The 24,931-nt window shown below is 43.3% G+C and overlaps 1 non-coding gene and 1 pseudogene across 1 annotated transcript; one reads left to right on the forward strand and one right to left on the reverse strand.

The window, feature by feature from the left end:
- On the forward strand, positions 1 to 263 carry LOC114705450. Its single transcript, XR_003736393.1, has one exon.
- An 11,145-nt stretch (positions 264 to 11,408) lies between these two features.
- On the reverse strand, positions 11,409 to 12,208 carry LOC114705431 (annotated as a pseudogene).
- Positions 12,209 to 24,931: the final 12,723 nt, after the last annotated feature.

Here is a 24,931-nt window from a genome sequence, read left to right on the forward strand (position 1 = left end):
TATCTGTAGTGTCTTGGTGGTGGTACCTGAGAGCACACCAGACTCGAGGAAAAAGCATGCTCCACAGGAAGCTGAGGCATGCTGTTTGACAGCCAGGGCTTCCATGTGCAGTTTCCCTCTGATAGGTCCTGGGTACTGTTGCCATGGTGATAGCGGCTGTGCCGTGTCATTATTGATCCACCAGTAGTCAGAGAAGCTCTGCAGTCAGGATATTGTTTGGTAGACAGAGTGGTTTCTGATGGACACTAATTCCTTCCACAAAACCTTGAGTTATGAAAAATCTTGCTGGAGGTGAGCCGTTTGCATCTGGGGAGTAAATGTAAAACCAGAAAGTCCCGCACAAGTGAGCCATGGAGTCTCCTAAACCGTCACTCAGTGAGAACCTTCCAAGTAAACTATGAAAACAGACTGGGACACTGCCCGCCTTGCTCCTTTTCTAATGATGAACTGCAAATTAAAATCTTTTTATTTTGCCGAATAAGTAAATATTCATTTTGATTAAACTGCCTGTTCCTCTAACACAGTCCTCGGGATTCAATGATCTACAAAGTCATACTATTTTCACTCAGCAGGACTTAGTAAGTTAAATTCAGATACCTAAGCATTATCCTGCTGTCATTTTATAGCACTGAGTTTTTGTTTATTCAGCCAATAGCGAGTGCTTACTCTATGTCAAGACCTTGAACAAATCTACCTGGGGGAAGACACTGCCTAGAATGTGTATTTGCACGAGGAAAGGGCTCTTCTGGGATTTTCTTCCCTTCTGGGCCATGGCTAAAGTGAATGTGGGGGTGGAATGGTCTGAAGGTCTGTTTAAATAGGAATCCAGTTCTGTAGTTAAGCATTCATTCCTCCTGGTGAAAAGACAGGAAGGTGAAGCCATTAGAATGGATACTTTAAAAGTTCAGGCTGCAGCACTGCTCACTGTTAGGCATACTATAGATCTTGATAAGAACAAGTAAGAAAGAGCCTTAGGTTGACTGCGATGACTTTGCTCTATCCTTTTGCCAGGGCTGCCACAACCAAGTATCAGGTGGCTTACTCCTTGGCTTGCAAGTGAACATGTTTTGTTGTCTCTTTCTGTACGTATGAGCCCCAGGTGTATCTCTGTGTGCAACAATCTCCTCTTTTGATAAGGACACTATTCAACTTGGACTAGGGCCCACCCCATAACCTCCTTTTAATTTAGTCTCCTCTTTAAGGACTATCTCCAGTCCACAACACTACCCCAAGCAGTCATTGTATTCCAAAAAATAATTTAATGAACAGGATGTTGCTATATTTCTCAGGCTGGTCTTGAACTCTGCAGCTCAAATGATCCTTTGTCCTAGTCCCCCAGATTTCTGGCCCTTCAAGCATGCTCCACCACACTTGGATTTAAAATAAAATAAAATCTTAAAGTGATGAAACTGTAGTAACAATGGTAAGCTGGAAAATTGAAAGTAAAATTAAATAGCCCATGGTTGTTTTTTTGGCTCAGCGTGGAAGGCTGTATATGTAATATATATCTAAATCGGACAATGATGGGACACATTGGCAGCATAGAATGTCAGGGTTTAGGAGGAATTGATAAGCATGAGATTAGACACATACAGATACTGAAATAAATGCCTCAAACCCCAATTCATTCCCTTGGGTGCATTTTATAAAACCTTTGGGATTTATTTATGCACCACAAAAATTTACCCAGTTAAAGTACACCAGTGCAATGGTTCCTGCATATAATCTGATTTGTGCAACTACTGCTCCTAACTTTAGAATATCGTCATCGTTCCAAGAAGACACACTGTACCCATTAGCCGCCACTTTTCACTTCTCCCAGCCTACCAATAAACGGTTTGTCTCCATGGAGACCTGCTCACCGTGGACATTTTGTGGAAGGGGAATGAAATGACATGTAGCCCTCTGTGATTAGCTTCTTTTGTGCTATAGCACAGATTGGCACTTGATTCTGTTTAACTTCTATATAATGATCCGTGGCACATTTAGTTTACCCAGTCATCATTTGGGAAGCAGTTTCTAATCTTTGGCTATTATGAATAATGTTGTTCAGATCATTTACGCACACTTGTTTTGTGTGAACATTTGTTTACATTTTTCCTTGGTCATATTTTTAATTTTTGAGAACCTATCAAGATGTTCTTCACAACCCTGACTTTTTGCATTTCTACCAGCTATATAATTACCTAAAATACCATTCAGAGATGGCCTTACTATTTTAAATTTTTTAAAGATGTATTCATTTACTTATTTATTTATTTATTTATTATATGTATATGGTGTTTTAAATAATTTATTTCTTTTTATTTTATGTGCATTGGTATTTTGCCTGCATGTATGTCTGTGAGGTGTCAGATCCCCTGGAACGGGAGTTACAGACAGGTGTGAGCTGCCATGTGGGAGCTGGGAATTTAACCCAGATTCTCTGGAAGAGCAGCCAGTGCTCTTAAATGCTAAGCCACCTTTCGAGCCCCAAAACATTCACTCTTACAGGCACAATTTAGACAACCTTCTCATATCCAATACCCACCTGTCTGTATCATTGTAACACTGGAAGATGTACTGTGACTTGAGGTAGCTCTTTAAAATATGAATGTAAAACACAACTCCTTAAGGGAAATTAGTTATCCTAGATTATAGGAAGCTCCTGCATACAAGGTGAGACCCCTGGTTGGAAGTCCTGGTTCTAGTAAATGGTGACAGTTAGAATCCTTTTGATTTTGTTTTGTTGTTTGTTTGTTTGTTTTTTTTTAGATAGGGTTTCTCTGTGTATCCCTGGATGTCTTGGAACTCAATCTATAGACCAGGCTGGCTTTGAACTCAGAGATCTGCCTGCCTCTGCTTCCCGAGTGCTGGGATTAAAGGCTTGTGCCACCCCGCCCAGCTAATATTTAGAATCTTTTAGTGCATATTATTCATTTCCTGGATAGAAGGACCAATAGCATAATTTAAAACTGCTGGGACAAAATGCCGTAGATGCTCAACATCCCTGGTTAGAGAAGGGGAAGAAGGAACCCTGGAGCAGATGTTGGTACTTTGCCCCTGTTAGGATCAACACGAAACAGAATGGGAACCAAACAGCAGCGATGATTTGGCCTTATCTTCTGATGCCCAAAGAGATTTCAGATTAAGTCTTTAGTGAGCCAGGAAATTAACCTTAGGTATTTCGTAAAGAGTACAAACTAGAACTGAACCTTTTTCCTAAATGTGTTGAGCATCAGCAAGTCTCAACTGTTAAAATGATGGCCAAGAGTATCATAATCACAGCTACTTAGGAGGCTGAGGGAGAGATCACAAGTTTGAGGCCAGCTTGCACAGTGTAGCAAGATGCTGTCTCAAGGGGGAAAAAAAAACACTTGGCCAAAGAAGATTTAAGTGGAACCTAACCTTGGCTAAGTCAGAATCCTTAATCAGAATAGTCTTCTTCAAGGTCAGTTCTGGACGCGGCCAAACAAAGGGCATGCTGCCTTGGTCCTGAAGATGCGCTAAGTACGGCAAGATGAGAAAAGGCAAATGCTGTTGGAGGTGGGGAGCAGAGCGGGTGCAGACAGGCTGCAGAAGCAGCAGCAACTGGCCATAGACCCGCAGCAGGGGGAGTGGAAAGCTGGGGGAGCCTTCAAAAGCACTGGGAGTCAAGTTGAAAGAGATAAAGAAGAGAACTGTCTCACATGCTTGGTGATTTCTCTGGAGGAACTTCACCCATGGAAAGGATCTGAAAGCCAATCAATCCTAAGGCCTTAGAAGTAGGAGGCACTCAACAACCGTCCGATCCAAAGAGTAGCTACAATAGTGCGTAGAGGAGAGTGCACAAGAAAGAGCTAGGAAAATGGAAGAGATGTCAAAACCCCTCTGTGGCTTCATTGGCTTTGATTCTTGCCTTGTTGTGCATGCTGGGTTCAGTCAGCCAACCTTTCATGCCTCTCCATTGGGGAAACGACTTGTTTTAAGTTTATAAATATAAATAATGACATGAAAGCATTTCACTTTCATGCATTATTGCCAAGAACAGGACAATTTGTTCTTCCTTTTTCAAGGTCCTCTCAGTCTAATGAGGACTTCTCAAATGGTGCTCTGTCTGCATCCGCCTTTTAGAGTCCTGGGCAGGGAGGGGGAGGGGGAGTGGGCTTGTTAGCTTCCTGAGAAATGGTGAGTCTCGGTCTCTGTGGGAGGGGAGGTAGGGATCTGTTTTCAACAATTTTCTAGGGAATTGTTTCACACCCTCAAATTGAAGAATCTTCGAGCTAGGAATAGAATTTCAGGCAGCTAACTCATTTTCGTAAAGGCCAAGAAACAGACAAATAGAGCCATAGACTGCCCAAGACCTACAGTCTTTCAACAGTGGGCTACTGGATGTTGTGTGTCCTCGTGGGCTGTCAACATACAAACCAACCAACCAAACCAGCCAGCCTGGTGCATCTGCCAGTTCCCACAGCAGAGCTACTCCCACCATGTCCAATGTCAAGTTAACGCTACATCACTTAGCCTGGTGTGCACACTGTTAACATACGATTTCTACCCAAAAGGTGCAGTGAATGTAAATAATCTTAGTAGAGCATAGTAACAGAATGTGCTGAGTATTGCCTTTGTACTTTGTTGTTATATAAAATTTAATTATGGGAGCCAGCGAGATAACTCAGTGAGTAAAAGTCGCTGCCACCAAGCCTGACAACCTAAGTTTGAGTTCCAGACTTCACATGGGAGGAGAGAACCAACTCCTGAAAGTTGTCTTCTGATCTCTACTCACACACTACGGCACATGGTACACAATTCCATATGTACACACATACACACACAAGTGACTGCATGTAAGTAAAAAATTAATCATTAAAATTTTAATTATGGCTATATTTTATGGCTTGGAAGTTTCGACAGCCAGTTAGGACACCACTGCATACAGTCATTCTTCAAAGACGCATAACACTCTTAGCCGCCAGACTAACCATCCCACATGAGCAATCATAGAGAGCCTCTCTTCTGCCATGTAAGAAGGGGAAAGTATGGAGTTGGTGCAAGAAGGCATTGTTGAGGAGTGTATCGGGCCAGGAACCAACATGAATATTTGTGACATTGACCTAACTAGGCAGCCACTTTAGCCTCATTCTGAGACCTGTCATGGGTTCTGAGCTAAGAAAATTGACCCCAGGTTCATAGGGCTGTGTGCTCTCACCCTGCAGGCAAACTAGCCTCAATATTTTATATTCTAGCTCAAGCACAACCAACCTAGAGGATAGAGGGAGAAGAGGTATGTTTAGAATGCAGAGTCCTGGGCCTAACACCAGAGCTCTGGACTCAGAATGACTGGGAACAGAGTCTGGAATGTGTAGCCCTAGCCTTTCCTAGCAAATTCGATAAGCGCCTAACTTGAACCCTGGGCTGAAGCAGCTGAAGACAATGAGTACAGTCATCTTCAGGGACAAAGGGCTGGGAAGGATCAATTTCCAGCCCACTCTTCCGTGGCCTCAGACTTCCCCAAATCCAGCTGCTCAAGAAAGTGAGCAACAATCAGACTCTCTCTCTCTCCTCTACTTTTGTGATTGACAAAAGCAAATCATAGCTCTCAGCCATCCTCACAGCTCAGTATGGCACATGACTGCAGAAGACCCGCAGGGAGAGAAGGTTGAGGGACAAATGAAAATCCAGAAGACTAGTGACTGACTTTCTCTCTCTCTCTCTCTCTCTCTCTCTCTCTCTGCCTCTCTGTCTCTGTCTCTGTGTGTGTGTGTGTGTCTGCCTCTCTGCCTCTGTCTGTGTGTGTGTGTGTCTGTCTGTCTGTCTGTCTCTCTCTCTGTGTGTGTGTGTGTGTGTGTGTGTGTGTGTGTGTGTGTGTGTGTGCCTGTGTGCCAGGTAGGTTTTTCATTGATTATTTTCAACAAAGAAGTCTTACAGGATGATCAATAAGAACGTTTTAAAGAATGAAAATAACTTGCATTAGGGCAAAACTGTGGGAGAGGAGGAGCGGGGCTTTAAATTCAAAGTAAGGGGAGGATGCGCACTTGTCAGCTGTTGCAAGGCACCTCGCCATGACTGGAAAGGCATGATGGTAGTGGTGAAATTTCTGCAGTATAACATATAAAAATGTTTCTTAATAAAGCTATTTAAGAAGTGGGAAAACTTTATAATGCTATTAGGATTCCACTAAAGATCATGTAATATTTCTTATATGATACTTAAAAAATTCTACAATCATGTCTTGATATTTTCACTCATGTTATAAACATTTAGGTGTCTATTTTTTTATTTTTTATTTTTTTTTGGTTTTTTTGAGACAGGGTTTCTCTGTGTAGCTTTGCGCCTTTCCTGGGACTCACTTGGTAGACCAGGCTGGCCTCGAACTCACAGAGATCCGCCTGCCTCTGCCTCCTGAGTGCTGGGATTAAAGGCGTGCACCACCACCACCCGGCCTATTTTTTTAATTTAGCAGAAAGAACTGGGGATATAGCTCAATGGTAGAGTATTTTCCTACGCGATACAAGGACCTAGGTTCAATACCAAGAAGTGCATGATTTTAAGGAAAGTGTCAGAAATTATTTTGAACAATGCATCTTGAAGCCTACTGAGGCAGAACTTAAAAGATAAGGCAGGCTGGGGAAAGGTGAGCTTTTGGCCATTGGGGCATAATTGTAAGAACAGGCTGCATGGTGGGAAGGGCAGTGGGTAGAGAGGATTGAAGAGGAATAAGTCCCACAGTTGCTTGTAACTCCAGCTCCAGATGGATACAGCTCTCTGGCCTCTTTGTGTATCTGCACTCAGGTGTATACACACACACACACACACACACACACACACACACACACACACTTAAAAATAGTAAAAACAAACCTTTTATTTTAAAAAGGGAGTTACAAGCAAAAGCCTGAGCAACCACTTAGGACATTGCAGTAATCCAGGCAAGAGCTAGCAGTGGCCTGGACAAGAGCTGGAGCCGTCGCCTGGTGATTCCCTCAAAGGATTCCTTTGCAGATGAAACTGATCAGGAAAAGGACTGAGTGTGGGAAAGTGCTACTGCTCTGGTTAAACACAGACCTCGTAAAGCAATGTGATGCCTTAGACCACAAGATCCAATCAAACTCTAAATCATTGAGGAAAACGAAGTGTTTGGTACATTTGTATACCAACAACAGGGTACTATGTCATTTAGAGATCAACATTCCTGATACACAGATACCAAAATCTGCCCAATTTCGTGGCTGTTGCACTCATGAAGTCACACCAGCTATGGTTACCCGCACCTACACAAGATCAAGTCAGCCAAAATGTCCATGTCCATGATCCCACCTCTTACCGAGGAGCGGACGGCAATGGACAGCTGCTGGGGAAGGGGAAAGCTTTGCTCTCTGAGGATGTAACCACTTGTAAGTTTGCCATGCTCCAGTGGATGCCCCACATCCATGCACATGTGGACTGCATTAACTGGACTTCGTAAGTTAGAAAACAACAACAACAACAACAACGTGAAGTTAGCAGAGTGTGGCGGTTTGAATGCAATTGGCCCCCATAAGCGCATAGGGAGTGGCACTATTAAGTGTGACTTTGTTGGAGTAGGTGTGACCTTGTTGGAGGACGTGTGTCACTGTGAGGGTGGGCTTTGAGGTCTTATATATGCTTAAGCCACACCTAGTAAGACCGACCACTTCCTGTTGCCTGTATATCAAGATGTAAAACTCAGCTTCGTCTCCACACCATGTCTGCCTGCACACTGCTATGTCCCACCATAATAATAATGGACTAAACCTCTGAAAATGTAAGCCACCCGAGTGAAAAGTTTTCCTTTGTAAAAGTTGCCATGATCATGGTGTCTCTTCACAGCAATAGATACCCTAAGAGGGAGAGATGCTGGGAGGTAATATGAGAATTGGAGGAGGCAAATGGAGGGTATACCTATTTCCTTGTATATGTGTGATATTCTCAAATAATTGTAAAGGGCATTTCAAATCTCTTATTTAAATAGGCTACTTAAAACACTTCCCTCTAAATTGACAACTAGAGAGTCTATAAGTTGTGGACCTGAAAGTCATATATATTTATAATTACATCCTGTATTCAGACTTATATATAAATTCCTCTGAATTCACAATACTATCACTTGAATTGAAACCATCTTCCTCAACTTACATCTGTCTGGATGACAATTTTTGTTAATCACTTCTCTGTTCACCAGTCTTAAAAACAATTGAGGTAGGCCTGATTTTACATGCCTGAATCCCAGCATTTAGGTGCCTGGGCAAGGCAATAGTGAGTTTGAGATACAGCCTGCACTACAGAGTGAGATCCTGTCTCAAAAAAACAAAAACAGGAGATAAAATGTGGATAGGATGAAGTCATAGTGTTTTGGAGTAACTATTTATTGCCCACCTCATTCCTAAAAATGAATTTCCGAATATCCATGGACAAAACATCAAAAAATGTAATAAACAGGTGGCTGGAGAGATGACTCAGAGGTTAAGAACATTGACTGCTCTTGCAGAGGTCCTGAGTTCAATTCCCAGCAACTGCATGGTGGCTCCCAATCATCTATAATGAGATCTGGTGCCCTCTTCTGGTGTGCAGGTATACATGCAGGCAGAACATTGTATACATAATAAATAAATAAATATTTTTTTTAAAAAAAAACTTTAGCCGGGTGGTGGTGGCACACGCCTTTAATTCCAGCACTCAGGAGGCAGAGGCAGGTAAATCTTTGTGAGTTCAAGGCCAGCCTGGTCTACAGAGCAAGATCCAGGAAAGGCACAAAGCTACACAGAGAAACCCTGTCTCAAAAAACCAAAAAAAAAAAAAAAAAAGTAATAAACGTTCTGCTTTCAAATGCTGGGGGTGTCAAATGTCTGGGACAGTCAGGCTGGATTTTTAAAAAGAAAACTAAACCGAATAGACAAAAAACAACTAAACACATCAGAAAGGTGGAAAGCAAGGGGAGGTGAAGTCTCAGCTTAGAGACCAACTTAGGAGCGTGGCCAACCTCAGAGAATCATCAAAGGTCTCCCTCTGCAAAAAATCGGTGAATGAGGGAGTGTGGCCCCTTGGCAGCAAGATGTTACTTTTTTATTTTATAATTTAATTTAATTTTACATATCAACCACGGATTCCCCTGTCCTCCCTCTCCCCACTACCCCCCACCCTTCCCCAACCCACCCCCCATTCCCACCTCCTCCAGGGCAAGGACTCCCCTGGGGGTTCAGCTCAGTCTGGTAGATTCAGTCGAGGCAGGTCCAGTCCCCTCCTCCCTTCACCCAGGCTGAGTGTCCCTGCATAGGCCCCAGGCTGTTACTAAGGGAAGGTGGGTGATTCACCAGCACCGCATTAACAAACAGGGTGTCGTTGTCATCAACAGAAGGTGTCACCACCACCACCGGAAAACATCCCCTCAGGATGGCAGCTGGCTCCGCTGCATGATGACATCAAGTAGGTTGAAGGTCACCAGAGGAGGGCAGGCCAGCCTTAAGAAGTCGTCCGAGACTAGACTTCGTCATAAGACAAAATCAAACAGGGTGGACCCTCTGCAAGATGTCATCAGAGCAAGCTCCCTGAAAGACATCATCAAAAAATGACTCTGTTGCTAGATGTCATCAAACAAGGATTTCTCTCTGGAAGATATCATCAGGGAAGGTCAGGAGCCCTCCTTTAAGACATCATTGGGTTGTGAGCCTAGCCTTTAACGGCTGAGCCACCTCTCCAGCCCTGGTAACCCCTGGTGATCGGATGGCCAAACACCCTAACTGTCGTGGTAGAACTCTCATCCAGTGACTGATGGAAGCAGATGCAGAGATCCATGGCCAGGCCCCAGGTGGAACTCCAGGGGTCCAATTGGTGAGAGAGAAGAGGGATTGTATGAACGAGAGATGTTGAGACCATGATTGGAAAAGCACAGGGACAAATAGCCAAACTAGTTCACACATGAACTGTGAACCAATGGCTGAGGAGCCCCCAACTGGATCGGGCCCTCCAGATAAGTGAGACAGTTGATTAGCTTGATCTGTTTGGGAGGCATCCAGACAGTGGGACAGAGACCTGTCCTTGGTGTGTGGGCTGGCTTTTTGGAGCCTGGGGCCTATGCTGGGACACTTTGCTCAGCCTGGGTGTAGGGAAGAGGGGACTGGACCTGCCTCGACTGACTCCCCAGGGGAGACCTTGCCTTGGAGGAGGTCGGCATGGGGAGTGGATTGGGGAGGGGAGGGCTGGGGGATGGGAGGAGGGAGAAAGGGGGGAATCCATGGCTGATATGTGAAATTAAGTTAATTATAAAATAAAATATTTTAAAAAAGACATCATTGGGAGTGGTGCCTTGCTCTGCTGCTATTTTTTTTTGTCAAAAGGGTGTCCCCAGGGCTACAGAGATGGCTCAGTGGTTAAGAGCACATACTGCTCTTCCTGAGGACCTGAGTTCAATTACAGCACCCACGTCAGGTGCCTTACAACTGCTTGTTGTTACAAGTCCTCACATCTCTGACCTCTGTAGGCCCTTGCATTCATGTGTACATACCTCCTACACACATGTACATAATTAAAATAATAAAGATAAATCTTTACCTCCCACAAAGGGTGTCCCCTATGAAGCTGTCCTTAGAGAAGAACAGACCAGCCTTTAAGACACCATCCAAAAAGACTACTGTTGGGCTGGAGAGATGGCTCAGCGGTTAAGAGCACTGGCTGTTCTTCTAGAGGTCCTGAGTTCAATTCCCAGCACCCACATGGTGGCTCACAACCATCTGTAATGCGATCTGGTGCCCTCTTCTGGTATGGATGAAAACAAAGCACTCCTATAGATAAAATAAACAAATAAAAAGGCTACTGTCTCTGCTATAAGACATCATCAAACAGGGAAGCCCCTCTGAAGGTTCTCATTAGAGGAGGTCAGCATGTTGCCTGGCTCTGTCATAGAACCTCGGAAGTCATCAGAGGAAAGCAGGCCAGTCTTTAAGAAGTCATCGAAGTTCAGTGTCTCGGTCATCAGACAGCTCAGCCCCTCTGCAAGATGTCTTCCGAGGTTGGCTGCACAATTTTTTTTTTAACTGTTTAACAAGTTTTTATTAACAGAGATAGACAGGTAGACGGAGAATGCAACAGAAATGTCTGGAAACTGAGGGGTATGCACATACACTAAAGGCTTCTTTTAGACTGGGGTGGCTCCTTGGACTCAGGAAGATTACTATTGGATTGAGGCATCAGAGTGAGGCAGAATGTAACATCCACCCCAATCCTTAATCCCAGAGTCCTGAATGCCAGCAGGAAGCTCTGAAAAAGCCTGAGTCAGTGAGTCAAGCTTGTGATAGGTGTTCAAACGTGACTGACCCCTTGGTATAGATGTAAGGACCCTCTCTGGATGGATGTGAGTGTACAGTCTTACAGTACATACAAATCTTAGCATTTCTATGTGTCTCATTCGCTCCCAAAGAGCTGTGCCTGGATGTATAACTGTGTATGTCCTTCCTCATACAGCAGGAACTTAATACCTGCATGGTGTATGCTGCTGTCTGTGCACATGAGTTCCAGCAAGTAGATGAATGTGGTCCTGCTCGCTCCTGTCCATCCACAGTCTTCCTCAGTCCTGGCTGGTCAGGGGTCTTGGTCAAAGAGGTAGGTGGTGAGTTCAAGCCGGAGGCACTGGGCATCGAGCGAAGGGGATAGAAGAGGGTGAGGGAGTCCTGGGTGCTGAAGACAGTGTCAGCCACTGCAAAGGCCAAGGTAGACGGAATGACACCTCGGCCATACTCCACCATCCATGGGTTTGGCCCCCACCCCACGGCCGTTGCCTCCCCAGGCCCATGCACAACTGTTTCTCCTCACTTTTCGTGGTGCCCTCTCTCCACTTCGAGAAGGTGCCAGAGATGATGGTGTCAGAAATCTCAGCCCAATATCGTCCCGAATGGCCACGGGAGCCCAGGGCGGTGCCGAAGAGCAGCACATACTCAGACAGCGAGGCGTGCAGAAGACACATGGCGCCCATCCAGCCGCCCGCGTTCACAAACACCCACTGCAGCTCCTCATCCGGCAGCACGTGGCCTGGGTGCAGCCTCCGCAGCTCCACGATCAGCCGAGAGAGGGCCCGCTCATGGTCCAGTCCAGAGTACTGCCGAGCAAGCTGCGCTATCTCTTCTCGCTGGAAGACGAAGCTCTACGTACCCAGGCACAGCCAGACCGCCTGGGTCAGCACCGCGGCAACAGCCAGAAATAGGGTGATTCATGTCCACCGCCAGCCCACAGCCCACTGCATCCCGGTGGGCAGCCTGGCACCACCAGCGCTGGACACAGCTAGGATCTCAGGTTATGCACATCAGACTCAAAAACCGCTGCCTCCTGTCGCCCCGCCACCATGGTGGCTGCACAATTTTAAAGGAGGATGGCCAGCGTCGCTACAAGAGGTCATCAAAGGAGCATGGCTCTACAGCAGATTTCAGGTAGAGAGGATGGGGACCTGATCACATGACAAACAATGGAAACATTGTCAGGAAAGTATTTTTGTTTTGTTGTTTTGTTTTGTTTTTTGTTTGGTTTTAAGAGACAGGGTTTCTCTGTGTAGATTTGCACCTTTCCTGGAACTCGCTTTGGAGACCAGGCTGGCCTCGAACTCACAGAGATCCGCCTGCCTCTGCCTCCCGAATGCTGGGACTAAAGGCGTGAGCCACCACCGCCCAGCTTTGTTGTTTTGTCTGACCTGGAATTTACTATGAAGCAGATGCTGACTTTGAACTTCTGATCCTCTTGCCTCCACCTCCCAAGTGACTGGCTTAAGAATATCTTCAAAATGATGGTACATATGAGTGCTCTATTATTAGCTTTCTGCCTTTGGGCAAATAGCTTCCCTTTTCCTCGACTTCAAAAAAATATGAGAGTAAACATAAAAACTTTTCAAGTTTTCCCAACTCTCATTGGTGAGCTCTCTACCTGGTTCTCCTAATTCATGGGTTCTCAACCTTCCTAAGGCTGTGACCCTTTAATACAGTTCCTCACATTGTGGTGACCCCTAGTCATAAAATTATTTTTGTTGCTACTTCATAACTGTAATTTTGCTACTGTTAGGAATCCTAATGTAAATATCTGTGTTTTCTGATGGTCTCTGGGGTTGAGAACTTAGTTACTTCTTTTTCTCTGCTGTTTATGGGCCACTGCCTAATTTCAGTTCACTTCCACTAGAGGGTGGCCAGGGAGAGGAGATGAGGCTCAGACCAAATTCTTGTGTTTGCAGTCAGTCTCAGAAAGGAAATAGGAAGCAGAAGAAATGGATGGTCCATGGAGGACAAAATGAAATTGAGATTTCTGATTTCTGTGAGTTTTTATTTGTATTCATCTAAGATCTTGTATTAACCAAAGAAAATATGAGGGAGGTGATTTACATAATTTCCTTTTTCATATGGAGAAAGCATATGTGTGTGCATGTGTCTGTCTGGAATGTTTTCAATCAATACATCCATAAATGCAGTGTTTATTAAGGCTTGACATTCACATGGACTTCTCATTCTCTTTATTAGTATTTACAATTGAGAATTCCTATCAGAAACTTCATGTCTCCCCCATTTGATCAGCACAGAAATTTCTGGCACTCTGAACAACTTTCTAATCAACTTTGTTTGCTATTACTTTCTTCAAAAATACCTTGCATTTCCACAAAGGCAGTTTTCCATAGAAATCCAACAAACATAATCTTGGTGTTTGTAAGATTGATGTTGAAAATAATTTTGCCCAGTTACCTAATAAGAACTTAGAGCTAGCCAGGTGGTGGTGATGCACACGTTTAATGCCAGCACCTGGGAGGCAGCGGCAGGCAGCTACACAATGAAACCCTGTCTGGAAACAAACAAAAATAAAAACAAAAAAGAGAAAAAGAAAGAAAAGAACTTTGAGCTGGAGTCCAAAGATGGTATGGCACCAGGGTAATTAGCTCATTCCAGTGCATGGTGAGGTAGGCATAGGGGGAATATATTGTTGGTCCAGAAATTACAAGGTGCACAAAATAAGTGGTGGGGGTATATTACAAGGGCATGAATCAGCTTCAAGTACTCATAGTCTAAAATATGGAACAAGCAGAACTAAAACCAAATGAAGTATAGTAGTACACTGGGAAGTATTAAAAATAGAAAGCCATGATTCCCTACTAATAATATCTAGACAATAGCTCAAGAAATAAAATAAGGTAAGGGAGGATCTTGCTTACGAAATGATTCATTGTTGAGTATGGAGGAAATGACAGAACTGGGAAGCCAGAATTCAGTGACCATCATGGTAAATACCGATTCAGAAAAGACTGATCTTTATAAAGATCCTACAACATGGGTTGGGAGAGGGATAAAGTATGTAGAGCACAAGCGTAAGGAACTCCCAGAGCCCCAGAGCCTGTATAAAGCCAGGCCGAAGGGGCGGGAGGGATGGCTCAGCAGCTGGGACTATTTGATGCTCTGGTAGAGAGCACACACTGTAGCAGGAATCTTAAAAGTTCTTATTAATAAAATCAAACCCGAGGCCAGTTATTGGGGTCAATGCTGGTAGACCAGAGAGACAGAACAAGCCACAGCTATCTCACCTTGCCAGTTCCTCAGCTGGTCCTGTTTCCTCAGATTGGAAGCCTCTGAGTCCTCATCCAGAATGAATCTCAGCTGAACTGTGTTGCTCCAAAGCCTGAAAGCTTCACCAGCCAAATGCTTGAACAGCCAAATGCTTAAACAGCCAAATGTTTCTAGTTTCTGGTCCTCACGCCTTATATATCTTTCTACTTTCTACCACCACTCCCTGGGATTAAAGGCTGGCTTTCTGGGATTAAAGGCGTGTCACCATGCTTGGCTATTTCCAATGTGGCCTTGAACTCACAGAGATCCAGAGGGATTTCTATCTCTGGAATGCTAGGATTAAAGGTGTGAGTGCCACCATTTTCTAGCCTTTGTATCTAGTGGCTGTCTGTTCTCTGACCCCAGATAAATTTATTAGAGTACACAATATTTTGGTGAACACAATCCCACCACAACACACACACACACACACACACACACACACACACACACACACACACAATACGGCAGCTCATAAACATCTGTAACTCCAGTTCCAGGGGATCTGATGCCCTCTTCTGACTTCCATAGTCACCAGGCATGCACATGGTGCACAGACATATATGCAGGCAAAACAAACACATAAAAAATAAAATACTTTTTATAAAACCTTGAAAGCCAGGCCAAGTGGTATGCATCTCCAATCCCAATGCTCCTACTGCAAAATGGCAGCCAGAGCCAAGAATCACCAGAAATCCACAGACCAGCTACTCTGGCACAAATGGAAGGCAAGGACTAACATTCTAAGGTCACCCGCTGATCCCCACATTCACTCTCATGCACACACACACACACACACACACACACACACACACATTTTACACACACACACGTATATATACATATATATTAAATTACATCCAAATTTTAAGACTTCATAATAATCCTACTCTGTTTGAAGCAATACTTATTAAGCTAATTGCACAGCAAACAGTAAGCAGTGACCAATGCAAATGTCATCTGACCAAATGATTAAAATTAACATCACTTGCCGGGGGGCGGCGGCGCACGCCTTTAATCCCAGCACTCATGAGGCAGAGGCAGGTGGATCTCTGTGAGTTCGAGGCCAGCCTGGTCTACAGAGTGAGTTCCAGGAAAGGCACAAAGCTACACAGAGAAATCCTGTCTCGAAAAAAAACATAAATAAATAAATAAATAAATAAATAAATAAATAAATAAATAAATAAAATTAACATCACCAATAAGGAACAGATGGATGACCCAACATCATTTGTGTAATAAATTAAGTAGCCAGGTCTGGTGGTGAATGCCTGTAAACCTGGGAAACTGAGGCAGGAGGATCGTAAGTTTGAGATGGTGCCTCAAAAAAAAGCACATAATATAAAATGCTGGGAATATAAGCCAAGCCAATGGCAGAGCAGTTCCATAGCATGTGTGAGGCACTTCGATCAATCTTAGCTGAGATGGTATCACCTGAATCTAATCATGATAGGATGCTAAGAAAAATCAGAAGCAAAGGACATTTTATTGGGTGGGAAAAAGAGGAGGGGCCTGGGGATTGTATTCATCAAAAATGGCAAGGTTATAAACGATAACATCTGCAGAAATGTGTCCAGATTAAAGCAGCGTGACAGTTATATGCATTCCTGATTCTAGGCTGGATCCTGTAAAGGGTGAGGGAGGGAACGCTATGGAGGACACTGGGTAACTAGACAAAACTGGAATATGGAGATTGAATTTGATTAAATCATTGTATCAATATTTAGTTGAAGTTGGTCGTTTCTGTGGTTGTGTATCAGAACATCCTTCTTAGCAAAGATTCATTAAGGTATTTAAGGCCCATAAATAATGGAGAATGCAAGGGCTTCCAAAAACTATGGCTATCTATAATGGCTGAGAGAGAACATGCTGGGATGAATGGGCTGTAGTGGTAATACCATGTGGATCTGGGCAATGGATATATGGTGGGGTTTGTAAAAATCATATTCTTGAAGCTTGTGGGCTATTCTGAATGTCTGTGGTTGTTTTTCTTTCTTGAGACAAGGTCTCACAAGGTAGCCCAGGTTGGCTCTGACTCTGGGACTCTCTTTGTTTCTGTCGGACCACAGCTACAGCAGCCACTTCTCTGTCTGGAAGGCCAGTACTTCACAGTTCTGTCATGGATGCCCTGAAATCATTTTGTAGAGCAGGGGGTCACTGTGAAAGTTAGGAAGACAATATTAGAAAAGGGCCAAAGCCAGTTTTAGCACGAAGCTTAAATGGGCTTATTAAAAACAATCCTGAAGCCAGGTGAATGCTGGAAGATCAGAGAAACAGAACCAGCCACAGCCACCTCACCTCACCAATTCCTCAACTGATCCTGTTGCCTCAGACTGGAAGCCTGTGTCCTCATCCAAACAGATCTCAGCTGAAATGCTGCTCAAAAGCCTAAAAGCTTAACAGGCTCTAGTTCCTGGTTTTCATGCCTTATGCTTCCTGCCATCAGTTCCTGGGATTAAAGGCATGTCACCATGCCTGGCTGTTTCCAGTGTGGCTTTGAACTCACAGAGATCCAATGGATCTCTGCCTCTGGAATGCTAGGATTAAAGGTGTGTGTGCCACCATTTTCTGGCCCCTATGTCTATCTAGTGGCTGTTCTGTTCTCTGACCCCAGATAAGTTTATTAGGGTGCACAGTATATTGGGGAACACAATATCACCACAGCTAGTTTAAGAGATTCTGAAAGGGGAGCCTATAAGCTGGAGTTTAGATGTTGACTCTGCAAACTCAGAATGGATCTGGAAAGCCTGTATAAGAAGGACCTTGATGCCTACATTTGATTTCTATTGTCATCATGTAAAGTCGGATAGAAATATGTCTGTCTTTCACAAAAGCTCCAGGACACCAAGCAAGCAAAGGCAAAAAAATCATTACACAAGTTTTGACGGGAATAAAGAAATCATTGCTGCTCATTTCCTAAGCTACACTGAATAATGTTTTTGTGCCTTTTTATTTCATGACACGGTTTCTCTGTGTAGCCCTGGCTGTCCTAGAACTCTCTCTGTAGCCCAGGCTGGCCTCGAACTCACAGAGATCTGCCTGCCTCTGCCTCCCGAGTGCTGGGATCAAAGGCGTTGGGCCACTGAATGAATCTTAACTTGATAAAGAAATGGCCCTCATTCTCAGCCTGCCTGTGACAAAGTATAAGTGCTGCTGTGAGCACCAAGTTTTGCTCAAGCTTCAGGTTTTGCTTACAAAATCTATGCAATGCTTGCTTTCTATTCCACGGTATAACCAAGTTTTTGGTGGGATTTTGTTTGTTGGATTTGTGATGCTGAGGATTAAATCCGGAACATTCTATCATTGAGCCACAACCCCAACTTCCAAGTTTACTATAAAAATTCCACTGCAAGTTAATTGTCTGTCTTCCATCATGTCCAGCCCTTGGTCAGGCTCATTTATTTTCAATGACAAGCAGACTTTATTTAAAATTATCACGTTTATGATATCAACAAGATTAGTGCATTTATGTGTTCATGGATACACCTTATATAAGAGGAATTCCCAAAAGGGATGCCACAAAGGAATTGAAAGGCTCTTTGACAAGTGGAAACCAACTGTTTATAGTCAGTAAGAGCAACATTGCCCTAAGGGCTTTGAGGTACTCCCCCCAAAGTTAATTTCCTTTTATATTTGTTTGTTTGTCTTGTGTGGGAGTAGTGTGTCCATGTGCCATGGTGTGCATGTGAAAGTCAAGGGAAAACTTGCAGGATTCAGTTCTCTCCTTCCACCATGTGGGTCCTGGGAGATTGAGCTCAGGTCGCCAGGCTTGGCAGCAGGTGTCTTTACTGCTGAGCCATATCGCAATCCAAAGAAACCCGTTTATGAATGATACAGAAAGGAGCAGAGAACGATTCTGCCCCCTGGCCTAATTTGAGAAAGCCCTGCTCCTGCAATCCCCATGCCTGGGGAAGTCACCAAGGTTTTGCACAGTAGAAAAGTCTGCTGTGGTATAGGTCATTCAGTATGACTAGAGCAAAGGTTGTTTACTGTTTTGGTGGTGGTAGTGAGGTGTTTGTTTTGGTAGCTACAAAAGTAATTCTTTTTTTTTTTTTTTTTTGGTTTTTCGAGACAGGGTTTCTCTGTGTAGCTTTGTGCCTTTTCCTGGAACTCACTTGGTAGCCCAGGCTGGCCTCGAACTCACAGAGATCCGCCTGGCTCTGCCTCCCGAGTGCTGGGATTAAAGGCATGCACCACGACCACCCGGCTACAAAAGTAATTCTTATTGGGAGGAAAAACAAGAAAACATAAGCTGGCAACCCAGAGCAACCTATTTTGTCATATTTTCTTCCAGATTTTTCTCTGACTTCTTTTATGTAATGGATCACAAGACATAAATTATCTCAATTTTATCACTTAACATTATATATCACTTAACATCATAGCATTTTCCCATGTCCTTAAAGAATCCTCTAATGATTCTGATTAATGACTACATCAGTGTCCCAGTATGTAAATGTACCAAAATGTATTCAACCCTCCCTTTGATGTCAGAGGTTTAAATTGCTGCTAATTGCTCAGTGTTCTAAATTGAATCTTAGGTGAACATCTTGCATACAAAATATTGTCAGTATTATAAAATGTACATTGCCATGGACTCTTAGAACAGGTATCTTACATGTTTTTATGGGTCTGATCCATTGTGCATCAGTCAGAGTTCTTAGGCCCAAATAACAAGCCTGATTGGGGGACATTGAGCAGAGTAGTTTACTAAAGGATCTTGAGTCTTTCCCTGTAGCTAGAGTTTTCCTGTCTTGCCCACAGTCAGGACAGATCTTTGTCACCCGCCAGTCCCACAGCCGCTCAGACCCAACCAAGTAAACACAGAGACTTATATTGCTTACAAACTGTATGGCCGTGGCAGGCTTCTTGCTAACTGTACTTATAGCTTAAATTAATCCATTTCCATAAATCTATACCTTGCCACATGGCTCATGGCTTACCAGCATCTTCACATGCTGCTTGTCCTGGCGGTGGCTGGCAGTGACTCCTTCTGCCTTCCTGTTCTTTCTTTTCTCCTCTCTGTTAGTCCCACCTATACTTCCTGCCTAGCCACTGGCTAATCAGTGTTTTATTTATTGACCAATCAGAGCAACACATTTGCCATACAGAACATCCCACACCAGACTGATGTGGAGGGCTAAGTTACCCCAACCAAGTCACAGAGCCAGCAAGTACCTATAATTCCAGCAGTACTGAGGAGACAGTGACAGGAGCATTATTTTAAGTTTATGGCCAGTCTTGTGTGAGTTCCAGGCTGGCCATGGCTATAAGGCTACATACTGAGCCCTTGAATCAAAATCAAAATGTAGTGGCGTGGGGGGGGGTATGGGGGAGCATTCAAAGTATAGATAAATGACATTCTGTAGAGTTGTACCAGCAGTGGTCTTAAGCCTTGTTGTAAAAGAGGTTTCCCCATGGAAGTCCATGATGACTCTGCTTTACCCATCTGCCTCACTGTGTCGGTCTCCTGAAACCAAAGCCAAACTCACACTCTTGTAGGCTAGCTCCAAAGGACATGGAGAGTCTTAGAGGGTGCCCACAAATCTAGAAAGTAAGTTTTCCAGATATGCTAGGCCAGCTGTGATAGTACAGACGTTTAATCCCAGCACTCAGGAGGCAGAGGCAGAGAGCTCTGGGAGTTCCAGGTCAGCCCGGTCTATATAGAGAGATTCGATTTCCAGTCCAATCAGAGCTACACAGTGAGAACTTGTCTCAAAAAGAAAGAAAGAAAAAAGATACAGGATGTTTGGGTTCATGAAATAAACTGAGAGAAAGTCCTTCTTCAGAAGGTGCAGCACTTCCAAGGGATGGTTCAGTTAGAAAGAAGTCCGAGGATAAAGAGTTTTGGGCATCCCAACCTGGACTGAAGATCAATGATGCTTCAGGAATCGTCTAGGTCTTCAGGATCAGAATGGACCCACTGAGGCATTCAGCTTCATGGGCTGAGAAGCCACCAGGTTCGGCTTCTTCGGGTATGCAGGCTATTGTTGGACTACACATTCTCTCTTGTGAAAGCCAAATTAATGAATTCCTTTCTACACACACACACACACACACACACACACACCAGTTCTGTTCTTGTAGAGAACCCTGCCTAACACACTTACCCCAAACAAGGTCCTGGGTTTGATTTTCAGCACTAAAAATAGAAAGGATGCTTAGATAAATTTGATTTTAGATAAACAAGAAATCATTTTTAGACATAAGCAGACCCAAAATATTTAAAAGCAAGTCTAATTACATCTCTGTATTTATTTGTGTCTTTTGTGTGTATGTGAGGAGGGGCACATGTGGAAGTCAGAGAAGAACTTGTAGGAGTTGGTTCTTTTCACCACGTGGGTAGAAGGATTTGAACTCACATCATCAGGTTTTTCAGCAAGTGCCTTTATCCCGTGAGCCATCTTGCTGGCCCATAGTTTCTTTTTGGTGGTTTTTGTTTTGTTTTGTTTGTTTGTTTGTTTGTTTGTTTGTTTTCACAGAGCTTTCCCCCAATGCTTTTCTCTCTGCCCTATACTTAGAAGAGTTTCCCCTGGAGATTTTTTCCCCTGCTTCATGTATGTGGAGAAGGATGATGAAGAAAAAGACTTTTTTCTAAACAGTGAACCAATTATCCTGACAGGGGTCCTTGAACAGCCCAAAGGATTTCTTTTCTCAGACTATTTCTCGGTGTCGTCCGTTTCCTCTTCCGTTTTCTGACAACTCCTGCTTTTAGCATTTCCCTGTGTGACTCAAAAGCAACATGTGCCAATAATAAAAGAAATCTCGCTCTATACCCTTGGGTTCATAAGTCAAGACAGTAATAAGTTCTTTCTTCAGGACATGTGTAGCAGTGCACACCTGTAATCTCAACATTCGGGAAGCTGAAAGAGAATTGTGTCAAGTTCAAAGCCACCCTGGGCTTGCCACTGATCAAATAAACAAACAATTGGCAGCAGCAAACCTTCTCTGCACACACCCAAGAATCTTATCTGATATTTAAGTAACTCAAACGAAGATTAAATTGTATTTTTGCTACCAAATGGCTTTCAGGGTCTGAATCGAGTGTTTCCGTGCTCTTATTCAAGAACGAAATAAAAGTGCACACAGACTGAACCTAGGTTCAGTCCCAGCAGAGAGAATTGAAGATTTAAAGGATTTTAACAGGTGGGACATGCTGCAAGAGAGTAGCAGGTAAAGCCAGCCCAGGAGTGAAGATACTTGTTTGTGACTCCTTTTATGGAATTCAAAGGGAGGAGTTTGGTTGCTAAGAGGTGTAGTGTGGGTGGTTCTCCATTTTGGTTAATAGATTTTGACTGTGTAAGACTTTGTTCACTACACATGTCCCTTCCCATAATGCATATATCTTTAATCATATGCATGCCTGATTAATACGATGGCAACTAGGGGATTCTCCCTAAAAGTTCACCCGGAGGACATTTGCATGCACGCAAAACCAGTTCAGGCTCGATTGACCCTCTGACACTTGCATCCCCTTATATGAGTAATAAATTTGCACTGAAACTGTCCATGTGTGATAGTCTGGTCTTTAAGGGGGGAGGAACTTATTCCATTGTTTAGAAAAGGTATACACATCCTGATTGTTTTAGTTAGGATTACTTTTGTTGCAGTGAAACACCATGACCAAAAGCAAGTTGGGGAGGAAAAGGTTTATTTGACTTATACTTCCACATGTTGTTCATCACTGAAGAAAGTCAGGAGAGCAGGAACCAGGAGGTAGGAGCTGATGCAGAGGCCATGGAGGAGTGCTGCTTACTGGCTTGATTTTCATAACTTTGCTCAGCCTGCTTTCTTATATAACCTAGGACCACCAGCCTAGGGATGGCCCCACCCACAGTGAGCTGAGCCCTCCCTGTGGTGGCTTGAAAGAAAATGTTCCACAAAGGGAGTGGCACTACTAAGAGGTGTGGCTTTGTTGGAGTGGGTGTGGCCTTGTTGGAGGAAGTGTGTCACTGTGGAGGAGGGTTTTGATGTCTCATCTATGCTGAAGCCACACCCAGTGTCTCAGTCCACTTTCTGTTGCCTTAAACAATCAAAATGTAGGACTCTCAATTCCAGCACCATGTCTGCCTGCACGCAGCCATGTCCCACCATGATGATAATGAGCTAAACCTCTGAAACTGTAAGCCACCCCAATTAAGCATTTTCCTTTATAAGAGTTGCCATGGTCACGGTGTGTCTTCACAGCAATAGAAACCCTAAGCCACTCACCCATCAATCACTAATTAAGAAAATGTGCCACAGGCTTGTCTACAGGCCAATCAAGTGGGGACATTTTCTTAACTGAGGTTCCTTCTTTCCAAATGATTTTAGCTTATGTCAAGTTGACATACAACTAGCCAGCACACTCCATATTGCCAAATTTATAAGTCCTATTTAAATGTTTGTGGAGGGATAAAAAGATTTCCTCACTGGATGTGGTGGCATATAGTTATAATCCCAGGACCGGGGAAACTGAGGCAAGAAAAGTTTGAGGCTAGCCTAGAGCACATAGTTTCAAGGCAGCCCAGAATATGTAACCAAACTCTGCTTCAGAGGAATATATATTACTGCTCACCATAAGGTAATTTTCAACCTATATTCTTCTGTTAAAAGATTTAAGGACCACGCACCTTGGCACCCTCTCATCTGGACAAACGATAAATCTTTAATTTGGCTCCTTATCAACAAGGGGATGCTGTGCCTCATTTTATGTTGTCTCCTTTCTTCTGGCAATAAAAGTATTTTATTTCAGAAAGAAAAACTATTGATCAAATTAATTATCAACACTTATGTCGGGCAGAGACTATTACGAAAGCCAATTCGTTTACTGTCAACTGGTATATAGATTGATTGCATAAGGTAAGTGCATGCCTGTCTTTGACCAATCAGTACCTACCATTGAGGCCACTTGTTTCAGCAGGAAATTGTGGGAATAGATGAGAAGAGTAGCCATAACAGCTGCTGAGGTCCATATGTCTAATAAAAGGGGCTAGAAATTTCTTTTCTCTATCATTGGATACTCTATGGCAAGGCTTCTTAAATTGATTCTACTTGCAACCAATTTCTGCCTTAGAAAATGTTTATGTATACCCAAAATTGTAAAGAAATTTATCATAAAACAACATATATATAATTTGACCACTTAGTAAAGATAAAAGTGGATTTACATACTGAGATAAATGTAGTTGTTTATTTTTACATAGATAATTAAGTCTTGGCTGAACATTGATTCTGTGGGAATGTTTGTCAGAATTGATTGATAGTTTGACTTTATAATCGCCCATGCTGAAGACACTGCTTCACCTAATGGGTAGTGTAAAACGGGAGAAGTATGATTACGGACATTCAGAAATTATTGTTCTAAAACCAAGCCAAAATAAATAATGACATTTTTATGAGATTTAAATCAGTAACTTAAACAACAATGTTGAAAATTAAATATTATAACACAATACAATATAAAGATACACTGGTTTGACTTTTACATAATGAAAGAAGGTGATAGGAAAATATTGAAAGTCTTTGTTTTCTATAATACAACTATGACGTTTCTTTAAGAACAGAAAACTTGTGCCGGGCGGTGGTGGCACATGCCTTTAATCCCAGCACTCGGGAGGCAGACGCAGGCGGATCTCTGTGAGTTTGAGGCCAGCGTGGGCTACCAAGTGAGTTCCAGGAAAGGCGCAAAGCCACACAGAGAGACCCTGTCTCGAAAAACCAAAACCAAAAACAAAAAAAGAACAGAAAACAATGTGCACAGTGAAATGTCATATGCTACAGTCCACAGCATACAATATTCCTAAACCCAAACTGAGAGATTCCACGTTCACTTGTGGTTCATGTCTTGACAACACATACAAATATGCACATGTCTATGCTCAAAACCAAGGCTGCAATGATGTCACCAGGTGAGACATGGCTGAATGCTGCCCAAACCACCTTGGATTCATTGTCTGATCTTGAATAAGTTTTCAGTCATGGCGTCTTAGAAACCTTTTACGATTGGCATTTTTCCCATATGGTTCACAACCCACAGTTCGAGAAGCTGTGTTGTACAATAAATCTATATAGAGATGTGACTGTACGAACTCCATAGGCAGGCGTAAAGAAGTCCATCTGCTCTCACAGAGAGAAGTTTCAACTTTCAAATTTCATTGTATATATTCATTGCACACGTCTCTGTGTTGTATAAGGATATTTTGATACAAGTATGTACTGAGTATATCTCCCCCATAATTCCCTGCCCCCTACTTTTTCCTGCCAATCCCATTAGTCCCCGTTGTTCCCCTAGAGTCTAGGGCCTAGACAGTTTCAGTTCTACACCCAAGCCATTTGTAGAGCCCCATGTCTGGGAGTTAGCCTCACTTCTTCCTTCTTGGTCTTGACATCCGTTCTTTAACAAGTTTTAGCTAGAG

Source organism: Peromyscus leucopus, chromosome X (genome assembly GCF_004664715.2).
Source record: "Peromyscus leucopus breed LL Stock chromosome X, UCI_PerLeu_2.1, whole genome shotgun sequence".
Classification (NCBI taxonomy): Eukaryota; Metazoa; Chordata; class Mammalia; order Rodentia; family Cricetidae; genus Peromyscus; species Peromyscus leucopus.